This window comes from Pan troglodytes, chromosome 5, assembly GCF_028858775.2.
Source record: "Pan troglodytes isolate AG18354 chromosome 5, NHGRI_mPanTro3-v2.0_pri, whole genome shotgun sequence".
NCBI lineage: Eukaryota > Metazoa > Chordata > Mammalia > Primates > Hominidae > Pan > Pan troglodytes.
The window spans coordinates 176,853,899-176,866,475 of record NC_072403.2 but is presented as its reverse complement, the minus strand read 5'-3'; the positions used below and the strand labels follow the sequence as shown (position 1 = coordinate 176,866,475).

Genomic DNA, 12,577 nt, shown 5'->3' with positions numbered 1-12,577 from the left:
TTTAATATCAAATATTAATGGTTTTTAAAATGTGACCTGAGAACCCCTGAAGTAAATGCAATGGACTTGCAGAGGTTCCTCTTACTCTCTCACAAGTGTACAGGGTTTACTGCTATGGTTCAAGATTCTATATTTGTAACTAATTTTTTTTTTTTTTTTTTTTTTTTTTTTTTTTTTTTTTTTTTTTAGAGATGGAGTCTGTCTCTGTCTTCCAGGCTAGAGTGCAAGAGTGCAGTGGCATGATTTTGGCTCACTGCAGTCTCAACCTCCTGGCCTTTACCAATCCTCCCACCTCAGCCTCCCAAAGTGCTGGGTTGTGAGCCACTCCTGCAGGAACTAACCTTTAAGAAACTGCTATTGACTTTGGGTTATTGATACACATCACAATTATCTAGAAAGACAAATATAATACTCCTTCCTTTTCCAAAAATGTATCTGTGAGACGCCCGTTATTTTTAGTATATATATTAACAAAAGCAATATATTGCACTGCATTGAATGCAGAAGCAGACATGGAAATTCAGCTGTCTTCTTTTAAGCCAGATATTAAAGACATTTGTAAAAACTTTAAAAGAATGACCCCTTCTCAATAATATTTTGCTTTGAGAAGCATAGGTATCAGAAGATATATTATTTTTGTTAACGTGTAATCGATTTATTATTATTCAATGACTAAATACATATTTTAAGTTTTTCTCATTTTAAATTCTGATATGGTAAAGTCATTGATATATCTTACATAAACCAAAGTTCTTGGTGGACTCAATAAATTTTAATAGTGTGGTTACAGAGGTTAGAATGATTAAGGGCTACTGACACATGTAGCAATACTACAAAAAACTTCTGTAAAAACACAGAATATAAGTTGAAGGCATGGATCTTGCCAATGTATGGCAGGTGACCTGGGGGTAGGTTGCTCCTCGATGACTCTGTTTTCCTACCTTTGAAGTATGAAAAGAAACATATCTATCTGGTGTGTTTTTTGTGATAATAAAAGAAAATAAAATTTGGCATATTACAAATGCTCATTTTGTATCTCTACTAATAATTAGTATATGTTAGGTTAGAAAATATTTAAAATTAATTTCGCTTTGTACATAAAAACAACTTTTGTTAAAATGAGAATAGTTAGACTGGATGTGGTGGCTTATGCCTATAATCCCAGTATTTTGGGAGGCTGAGCTAGGAAGATCACTTGAGGTCAGGAGTCTGAGAGCAGCCTGGGCAACATAGTGAGACCCTATCTCTACAAAAAATTTTAAAATTAGCTGGGCATAGTGGCACACACCAGTAGTCTCAGCTACATGGGAGGCTGAGGTGGGAGGATCACTTGAGCCCAGGAGGTTGAGGCTGCAGTGAACCATGATCACGCCACTGTACTCCAGCCTGGGCACCAGAATGAGAATCTGTCTCAAAAAAAAAAAAAAAAGGATTAATTGAGGGGATGGGCCCATCACATTCGCCACAACTGAGCAATTAAATTCTTAATATCTAATCTTAAAATAACCACTAAGAATATGCTAATCCACTTCATTTTTAGTAAAATAAATGAATATGCTATTTCCATATATATAATGAATATGGTAATTTATTTCATTTTTAATGTTGTTGATCATCTTGATTGGGACATCTGGAATCCTTACTTAGAAGGAAGTCACATAGTCTCATCAGGGCTACTCTGCTGGTAATATAAATAATCCTTGTGGTTTATCTTCACCCCAAACTCCAGGTCAAGTGACTGCATTGAACCTTCAACATCACATTACTAACGTAAGTACGGCCAACCTACTGCAGTTATGGGCAAAATAAGGAGTCTCAGAGAGAATGTCGATAAAACGAGTAAAGTTAAATGCATTGAGCAGTAAACGCAATAATGCCGAAACTGAATGTCATGTTTTTGCCCTGATTTGAAGAGAGATCTTCTGTATAACGATCTGAAGAATGTGGAGAATCCTTCTCAGGCTCAAGGAGGCGATGTGAGCCTCTTGCTCGTTGCAGTTGTTCTTGCTGTAAAATTTCTTCCATACTAGAGAGCTGTACCTGTTGAATGCTTAATGTCCCTTTCTTCCAGATCTATGATTCTTCCGCCATATGTTCCCCAGATTGAAAATAGATTTCATTTCTTTAAACAAAAATTCTTTTGACATCTTAGCTTTCATATCCTAATCTACTCAGCCAACCTTCCTTTTCGATTATCCTATGGGTGCTAAGATGTCATGTAAAAAATTTTCATTTAATTTTGAAACTGCCATTGAACATACTTTATAATTAGAGTAAAGTAAAAGCATTATTAAAATTGAGCTGGAATTGTGTTTGCTTTGATATGCTGTGTGTAATATTTCTTGAAACAGGCTGATTCAATTGCGTATTTAAAGACCGAGTTTGTCAAGTTAGCAACGTGAAAGAGTGACAGGTCTAAAACAGAGTAATCCTGGGTTTAAAAAAAGGAGAGACAGAGACTCTTTGAATGTGTTGTGGAAAGGGAATCCCACTAAACAATCCAAATATATTCTTTCCAAGTTCTTTTGTGGAGTAGAAAGTGGTTTTATCCAGATGTGTTTAATTTATTCGGAAAGAAAAATACATTTTTTCTTTCTTATGTTAGTATTGTATGTGCTTACAGGTCATGAAAAATTACTTTCTTGCTTTGAATTTCACAGCAATTGTGAGGATCTCTGAACAGGAGCTATTTGTACATGAAGAGACAGGCAGAAAATTCAGTTAAATTGTTCTAATTGATCTGCATAGTAAGTTGAACTGGGTATTTTTTTTGTCTGAGGATTGTTTCCTTCCCTTGTATCAGAACTTCTTCCTGTCTCCATAGGGAGGAAAAAAGGAAAATAAGACATTATCTAAAAATTTTCCTGGAGATTCAGTAGCATACATTTGCTGGAATGTAGTGGACACATTATTCATATCCACTAAAATATGTACCCCACTGGTATTGGCATTAAGAGACGTAGGATTGGTTTTATGGTTTCCCAATAAGATATTTTGTTAGATTATGAATTGTACTGGAGAATCCTGGTATTTATGTAAGATGGGAAAAATTAGATATGTAATAACATGATGCTTTTAGCAATTATTTAATTTACAAACGCTCAAATAACACACACGTTTTAAAAAGATAGATGTGAATGTAGATAGATATAGATTTTTAGCTGAAACAGTGTTGTGCACACTTGAACATGTGTACGCATATGCAGTATGTGCAGTTCTTATTCTACTTTTACACTGTCATTGCAATAATGGTTCCTAACTTCTATTACTTTTATTAACTCATACCATACTCTGCCTCATAACGGTTTATCAGAGCTTAACAGAAATACATATGAGACTACAAAATGTAAAATTTAAATCAGATGGATGAGGAGGGCAAGAAAGCAAAACTAAGAAACTGTGGAGGTAAGAAAAGTGAGAAAAAGATAATGAGAAAAAAACTAAGATAAAGCCACTCAATATTTATGCTGTAAAATTCCAATGACGTCTCTCTCTCTCCACTCACCTCACAAGGCTCTGCAGGGGAGGGCCAGATGTTTGGTTTCAGATTTTTTAGAGACTACTGCCAAGTCACATGAAGGTCACATGCCTAATCAGTGGGGTCCCTAACTGGCCAGAAGAAACTTAGTCCCCCTAGACGTCGGCCAAGTCCAGCGTAGCATGAGCTTTGGACATTGTTGCTCTGCCCATGAGGATGCCCTTGCTCTTCCAGCGGGGTTTCTACCACTCCCTTTTCCCTGGCAGGCTTGGCGCATCAATCCTGTACTAAAGGTATCTTCCCTGCCCACCATCACACCTTAAAAAGTCATTTCGGGCATCTACTCCAATACACGTATCTCCTCTTTAAGTTTATGTCAGCCCGTGTGTCCATCAGAGGAGAACAAGAGAAAAATGAATAAACAATAGAAACAGTATCAGCAACAACAACGAAACAAGCATCTGGACAGTACTTTCTGTTTCTGAGCTCGCAGTCATTAATTTTTCTGTCACTCTTTTTATATGAAGCAGCTGAGGGAATGTTAGGATTTAGAGCGTATTTTCCATCTGTTATCGTGGCTCAGCCCATCATGTGCAAGAGCTTAACTGGAGCTGCTCAAGATGCCTGGGTCTCACAGTTGTCTAAGGGTGGGAGAGGAGTGGAGGGGGTTCCTAATAAGAATGAGGTGCCTACTCTTTTACTCTCCTCCAGTCACCCAGTACCACGACTAAGTGAAATACTCGATTTTACCAATAAGGGATATTTCTTTCTTTCCACATGAACAGTTTTACTCAACAACCATCACCAAAAACAAAACAAAACAAAGAAACAAACAAACAAAAAACCCCACACCATTTTAATTTTATTAACCTGGAATTACCTGAAATAACCATGGTAACAAGTACTGAAATAACATAAATTGCTTATATAACCATAGAAACAGTACTACAAAATGGAAATTACCTATAATTTATCTCAGTTTCTTACCCCGACAATAATATAATGTGTATTTTTCACAAAACACGTATTTTAGCTACAGTAGCAATCAAGAAGTTATTCAAAACTTATTTAAGCCTTTCCAAAAGCTATCAGTTGTTATTTAGTTGCTGTGGTTATTTCTTATTAATAATTTTCTAGGTAAATGACACATAAAATGAATTAAAATATGACTTAATGCAAACTACAAGCAAGAAATTAAAATGAGAACGAATGTTTTGTGAAGGAAAACCAGATACTTCTGAAAGATACTGATACAAAGAGTGCTCTGATCAGCCAAAAGATGGAACAACTGCCTATGTCAACTCTGTTTAGTTTCAGGTTTCTTTTCCTTTGAACAACATTTGATATTTCTATTTTTCTATATGTATTTATAAATCTACAATGGGCCATGTCTGTTTTATATAACCCACCAAGTCAAAACTGGCCCATCAGATCCCTACGTACATATACTGGCAGGGTGCAGGAGGCTGGATCCAGGCCTCGGTTTCTTGCTACCCAGTTCCTGCCACACTCAGGCCAGGAGACCCAGGAAAGCTGCTCAATTTCTCTAACTCCCTTGAGTCAGAGAGTCACACGTTGGGCCCGTGAAATAACTGAAACCACCTAATGCCTTAGGCTGAAAGGACATACTCAGAGGGGCGGGGATATAAGTTCGCAGGTCACTTCACGGACTTCACCAATATCCTCCTATTTATTTTGACAATGTAGCCTCTCTGATGATCTAGAATAGAGTCCTAGCATACATTAAGCCCCACAACTTTTCATTTGATTTCATTAATAATGACATCTGTTCACCTAGTACTCACGTATAGTATTTTTAAAGAGTTTTATTAAGATATAATTCACATACCATAAAATTAACTCATCAAAAGTGTAGAATTTCGTGTTTTTAGTATACCCAGTGAGTTGTACCACTCAAGACCGCGTTTTAATTCTACACATTTTTACATCCTGCTCAAAGAAACCCCTTACCCATCAGTACTCACTTCCCATTCTCACTATCCCACCCACAGCTACTAATCTACTTCCTGAATTTATATGTACCCATTCATCCTTATTCTACTGCTGAAGCAAATGTGGTAAAATATTTGCATTTGGGAAATTCAAATAAATGACAGATCGAAGTTCTTCAAACAATTCTTGCAACTTTACTACAAGCTTTACATTGTTTCTGAGATCACATGGACACAGGAAGGGGAATATCACACTCTGGGGACTGTGGTGGGGTGGGGGGAGGGGGGAGGGATAGCATTGGGAGATATAAATAATGCTAGATGACGAGTTAGTGGGTGCAGCGCACCAGCATGGCACATGTATACATATGTAACTAACCTGCACAATGTGCACATGTACCCTAAGACTTAGAGTATAATAAAAAAAATAAATCAATAAAAAATAGAAATAAAGCTTTACATTGTTTCAACATGATACAAAAGCCTATTTTGCACTCTCTCACAGTCTTTTCTTCTTTTATGTGTTTTAATTTCCAGTCATCTCTTATTCAACAGAAGTTATTTTGAAATATGTATATTATATATTTACATAATTATGTTCTTATACACAGGACATGTAGTCCTTAATAGGTGCTGTAGATCAAATATGGTCACAATTTTCTGCATAACTCCCTTTAAGAGATACAGTCTATGTCACTGACCATTAGATCTGTTCCCTGTGATTTGCGTTCACCAACAGAACCTGGCGGAAGTGACACTGTGGAAGATTCAGAGCCTGGGTCTCAGGAGCTTGCAGCTTCTGCCTTCAGTTCCTTAGATTGTCCTGCTTCCAAATACAGAAGGCTGGGCCAGCCTAGTGAATAAATGGAGAAGGGTGCAGGGAGAGAAAGGGGTGAGAGAGTGGTGGGAGAGAAAGGGGTGAGAGAGTGGTGGGAGAAAAGAGAAGAAAGTTCCAGCCCCCCATCAGCTCCCACCACGAGTATGTGAGGACACATCAGAATTCCATCCAGGTCTGAATGGCTGGCTGATGCAGTCATATATGTGAGCCAAGCAAGATCAGCAGAAACATTATGGTTGTTTTGAGCCACTAAGATTTAGGGTGGTTTTTGTTCTGTTTGTTTTTACAAAGCAGTAGGTTTGGAAACTCAACCATTCTTTACTATTATTATTAGTTGTCTGCTTATGTACAGATACGTTGATCCTTCCACTAGTCTCTTGTCTATTCTGTCTTCTGTGGACATTTTTACCCTTCCCAATCCTGGTGCACCACTGACAACACTGTATTTGGTCTTCTTTTTCAAGCCCTCTTCTGGACATCTCTCAAATGAAGAAAGCATGTCTTAGACTGGTTTTGAGACAAACAAAAACTTCAGGGAAAAGCAATTTTATCTTCAATGAATGCTGATATATCAAAACTGCAGGACAGTAGGCCAGCAGGGCCAAGAGGACCATGCCTCCAGATGAGTGGTTTCCCACTGTTCAGTTGCTGCTCAGGGAAAAATGTTTCTGGCAACACATTAAATATTTATTACATATTTAGCTTTGAAATCTAAAATACGTAATTATATATTTACATATAATAACTACATATTACATATGTAAATTCTTACATAGTTAGCTTTGAAATCCGCTGACCCTCAGCATCAAAGCCGTCCCTGGCCCATCATAAGTAGTCAACACATATTTGTTAACGGAATCAATAAATGACCTCACAGTAGTAACTACCTCTTTGAATGGCAAGATATTAATCCACAGAGTTGAGCCCTTGAAATCTGAAATAGCCTTTGTCTCACTAAAGCGCCTGGATTTTGAGAGCTGGCCCCTTTTGTTTGTTTTTCTGATTTGAATTACTACACACACACACACACACACACACACACACACACACACATATGAATGTCCAATGGTCAAAATTAAGAAGACTTTTGGGATTCAGGAATTCCCCACCATCTTTACTACTTCTTGGGTTCGTTTCTTTACCAAAACATGATGTGTTTAATTTGGTCATTTAACAGCATGTCTAATTACCCTACATTACTGCAAACCTGTAAATGCAGAGAACAACATAACGGTTTTAAACTTTTGTTTCTGCATGGTTGAAAATTTTGTCTATAGCAAAAATAATAACAAATGCAACAAAAGGATGGAGTTAGTGTTGCACACTGTTTATGCAATATCTGTAGAGATAGTAGATAGAGAGCAATTATAAAAATAATTGGAACAGAGGCACTGGTTCTCCACTCAACCATTCTTTACTATTATTATGGTATCTGTATGCATAGTGTCTCTGCCTGCTAACAGACCACGACCAATCCATTCTGTATAATAAAACAGAATTGTCTGGAGCTTTATTTTATGAACCAATAATTTGACTCTTACATTTCCCTTTTTCTGCTTATCAGGCTAACTATTACAGATATTTTTCCACTGATTAAGGAGAAAAAAAAAACAAACTGAAAGTAAATCCTTCTAACTGGCTCTTTCTAGTGGTCCCCCTGCTGCTGCTCCGCAGCGGTGGGTTGGGCTCGCCAGCTGCCACACTGAAACCTCTGACCACCTGTGAGGATCAGGGAGCCTTTTGAGTCACTGCTATTTTTCAGGAATAATTCTACATGGAGATGGAGTCCAAGAGAGACTTTATGCTGCATATATTTAACACTTATTCTTTCCTTTCTGTTATAAACAAGAGTAAGAAACAGCTTCTACTAGAAGTAAAGAAGAAGAAATTTTTTAAGCACTCATTATATCAGTGCCCACAATACACACCCTACATACTGAGGACTTTTCTTTTTCATAATTATAAGGCTAAAACCAAAATACAATCAATATAGGTATTAAGTACATTATATTTTTTTAATCTAATCTCCATGCTTAGAATGGCACCAAGGAAATAAAGGGCCCTTAATAAATATTTATTTATTAAATACATGCAGATAATTCAGTAACTTATTTAAAGAGTAAGCATTTAAGAGAGAATGCTGAGTAACTATGATCATTCCACAAATGACTGGCTAATCAATCACAGTTGTATTGAGCCATTAACTGACACATTTTAGATAATTTCCAAAGACACCAAAACCCAATGTCTTAGGCTCAGGATTTTTGTTTGTTTCTTTGAGATCAAGCCTTCGTGTTTACCAACCTTTAAGTGATGATTTTGCATTCCTTGTGAGTTTTGGTTTGCTACAATATTTTTGTGTTTACTTTGTATCATGACTACATTTACTGCACACAGCTGAAATAAAACACTCAATGGAAGGCTTGACAGCTGAATGGAGGGGTGCATGCTGGCTATTGTCTTAGTCTGTTGGCTGCCTTAACAAACTACCACAGACTGGATGGCTTACACAGAAACTTATTCCTCACAGTTCTAGAGGTTGGGAAGCCCATAATCCAAGTTCCAGCTGATCCGTGTCCAGCCAGGGTTCTCTTTCAGGCTTGCAGATGGCCACCTGCTTGCTGCATCCTCACATGGTCTTTCTTTGGAGCACTCACAGTAAGAGAGAGCGAGCTCTCTGATGTCTCATCTTATAAGGAAATTAATTCTACCTGATAAGGACCCCACTCTTACGGACTCATTTAATCTTAATTACTTCCTTAGACGCCCCAGCTCTAAAGACAGCCACACTGGGGGTTAGGGCTTCAGCATAAGAATTTGGGAGGACACAAACATTCAGTCCATAACATTCCACCTCCAACCTCCAGAAATTCATGTTCTCCTTGTGTGCAAATATCATCCTGACAGCCCTGAATGTTTTAACTCATTCCAGCATCAACCCTAAAGTCTAAAGTCCAAAGTCTCATCTAAACTCATCTAAATCAGACATGAGTGAGACTCAAGGTATGATTCATCATGAGGTAGAATGCCTCTTGTATTAGTCCTTTTTCACACTGCAGATAAAGAAATACCCAAGAGTGGGTGATTTATAAAGAAAAAGAGATTTGATGGACTCAAGTTCCGCATGGCTGGGGAGGCCTCACAATCATGGTGGAAGGTGAAAAGCATGTCTTACATGGTGGCAGACAATGGAGAAAATGAGAACCAAGCAAAAGGGTTTTCCTCTTATAAAACTATCAGATCTCATGAGACTTACTCACTACCATGAAAGCAATATGGAGAAAACTGCCCCCACGATTCAATGATCTCCCACTGGGTCCCACCCACAACATGTGGGAATTATTGGAGCTACAATTCCAGATGAGATTTGGGTGGGGACACAGCCAAACCCTATCACCTCTCTACCTGTGAACATGTGAAAACAGACAAGTATGTACTTCCAAAATATAATGGCTAGACAGGCACAGCATGGACATTCCTATTCCAAAGGAAGAAACAGGAAAGAAGAAAGAGTTGATGGATCCCATGCAAGCCCAAAACCTAGCAGGTAAATTCCAATAGATCTGAAGACAAGAATAAACTTTGGATCAATGCTTCTTCTTCCAGGCCCACTGAGATGGCAGCATCACCCCCATAGTTCTGCAGGGAAGACCTGCTCCTTCAGCTGTGGTGGCCCTGCCTTTGGGACTTTACCAGGTGGTTCTGCCTATAAGGACTTTGGTGACAGCAGCCAAGCCCATTGAAACAGAGGTGGTAGCTTCCTCTTTGAAACAGAGGAGGAAGCCCTAATAACCTCTGAATCACCTTCAGGGACATTCTTTTCTTTTCTTTTTCTTAAAAGATGAAGCATGTTCACAGCTCAATAGCTTTATGGTCCCCTTCTGTAGATTCCAGAAATCCAATAGCCTTCTTTCATTGTGTCATGCTTTCTTAGGTTCCCTTACTTCAAACTGGCAGTGTCTCTGCAGGTATAATCCCATCTCTACTTCTGGCTTCCGCTGAAGTGGCTGATTCCATTTGCGGTTTACAGAAACATGAATCTTATCAAGTAGTTGTTCATCTACACCTGTAGTGTTCTCTTTGGAACATGTTTTCTCCTTTTTTGCAATATGGATAGTCTGGGAATTTTCTAAATCATCAAGTTCTGGCTCCCTTTTGCTGAATACTTTCTTCAATTTACATCTCTTCTCTCATATCTTACTCCTAATGTAAGGAAAACCGAATATGCTTCTTCAATATTTTTCTTAGAAATCTCCTCAGCTAAATATCCAATTTCATCACTGTCAAAGTCCACCTTCCACAAAATGCCAGGACACAGTTTAGCCAAGGTGCTTGCCACTTTATAACAAGGATCACCTTTACTCCAGTTTCCAATAACCTGTTTCTCATTTCCACCTGAGACCATACTAGAATGACCATTCCCATCCATATTTCTACCAACAATCTGTTTATGATGATATATGCATTCTCAAGAAGACGAAGACTTTCTCTCCAGGCCTTCTATTTTCTTGCTGTCCTCCCCAGAGTCAACTTTAACGTACACATTTCCACCAATAGTCCCTTCATGGTAATCTAGGCTTTTTCTGGTATGTACCCCAAAACTCCTCTAGCCTTTACACATGGCCCAATTCTGAAGCTGCTTCCTCATTTTCAGGTATTTGTTACAGAAGCACCCACTAATATTTTTAGTACTAAAATCGATCTGTTCAGGCTGCCATATAAAATACCACAGACTGGGTTGCTTAAACAATAGAAATATATTTCTCACAGTTCTGAAAATTGAGTAGTCCAAGATCAATGTTCTGGCCAATGTGATTTCTGGTGAGGGCTTGCTTCCTGGCTTGCAGACAGCTGCCTTCCCACTGTGTCTTCCCATGACTTTTATTTGGTATGTGCATAAATACAAAGAGAGAAGTGGGGTAGGGGAAAAGAGAGAGGGAGAGGGAGAGGGAGAGGGAGAGGGAGGGAGAGAGGGAGAGGGTGAGAGAGAGAGAGAGAGAGAGAGAGAGAGAGAGGCCTGCAGAAGCACAAGCTCTCTGTTAAGGATACAAATTCTATCAGATCAGAATTCCACCCTTATAATCTCATTTAACCTTAGTCACTTCCTTGAAGGACCCACATCCAAATACAGCCACACTGGGCTTGAGGCTCTAACATATGAAATTTTGTTGGACCCTAAATTCAATCTTTACCAATGGGAAAATTGAAGATAGGACGTTAGAACTTACCCAGTCTGAGCAACAGAGAGAAAATAGACTGAAAATAAGCAAGAGAGCATCAGACACCAATAGGACTTTAACAAAATATACATTTATGTTATCAAAATCCCAGCAGAGAAGAGAAAATAGGTGGAGTTAAAAAGTACTTTAAAAAATAATGGCTGGAAGCTTCTCAAATGTAGTGAAAGACATAAAACCACAGATTCAAGGGGCCGAGTGAAACAGAAACAAGATAAAGTCAAAGAAATTCATACTAAGACTCATCATAGCCAAACATCTGGAAACTAAAGAAAAAGAAAAAAATATTAAAATTAGTGAGAGAGCAATGACACCTTAACCATAGGGAAAGGACTAATAAAATGACAGTGTATTTCTTACCAGGAACAACAAATGCCAAAAGAAAGTGGCACGTTTTTCACAGGCTGAAAGAAAACAACCGTCAACTCAACAATTTCATGTCCAGTGAAAGTATCTTTCAGGAATGAAGGGGGATCAAGACATCATCAGTTCAAAAAAAAATAAAGAGATTATTTATTTTCAGAATACTTAACATGAAAGAATGGCTCCAGGAAAAAGAAAAAAATTATAATAAATCGAAATATAGAGATATAATACAACGATAAAAGTGTCAGTCCACCAAGAAAGATATAAAAATCCTAAACATGTATTTTCCAGACAACAGAGCTGCAAAATATTTAAAGTGAAAACTGATTGAACTGAAAGAAAAAAAACAGACAACTTCACAATCAAATACCCACTTATGATAAAAACTCTCAAAAAACAGTCAAGAAAGGACTTCCTCCACTTGACAAAAAACATATACAAAATAACTACAGATATCATTATACTTAATTAGGAAACACTGAATGACTTTCTCCTAAGATCTATATCAAGGCACAGATATCGGCTCTCACTACTTTCACTCGACATATACAGGAAGGTCTAGCCAGTGCAATTAAACAAGAAAAATAAATAAAGTGCATACAAATCTAAAGGAAAGAAATAAAACTACTCCCGTTTGTAGACTGCATGATTATAGATGTAGAGTAATTCCCAAATGCTAGTAAAAATATTACTAGAACTAATTTAG

At 37.8% G+C, this 12,577-nt stretch overlaps 1 long non-coding RNA gene across 1 annotated transcript in view; it reads left to right on the top strand.

Moving 5' to 3' along the window:
- LOC104007069 (uncharacterized) overlaps positions 1 to 5,677 on the top strand; it is a 197,831-nt gene extending 192,154 nt beyond the window's left edge. Inside the window, exon 8 of the long non-coding RNA XR_010158245.1 lies at positions 1,730 to 5,677. This is a non-coding gene — a long non-coding RNA (uncharacterized LOC104007069). The remainder of the gene's footprint in view (positions 1 to 1,729) is intronic.
- Positions 5,678 to 12,577: the final 6,900 nt, after the last annotated feature.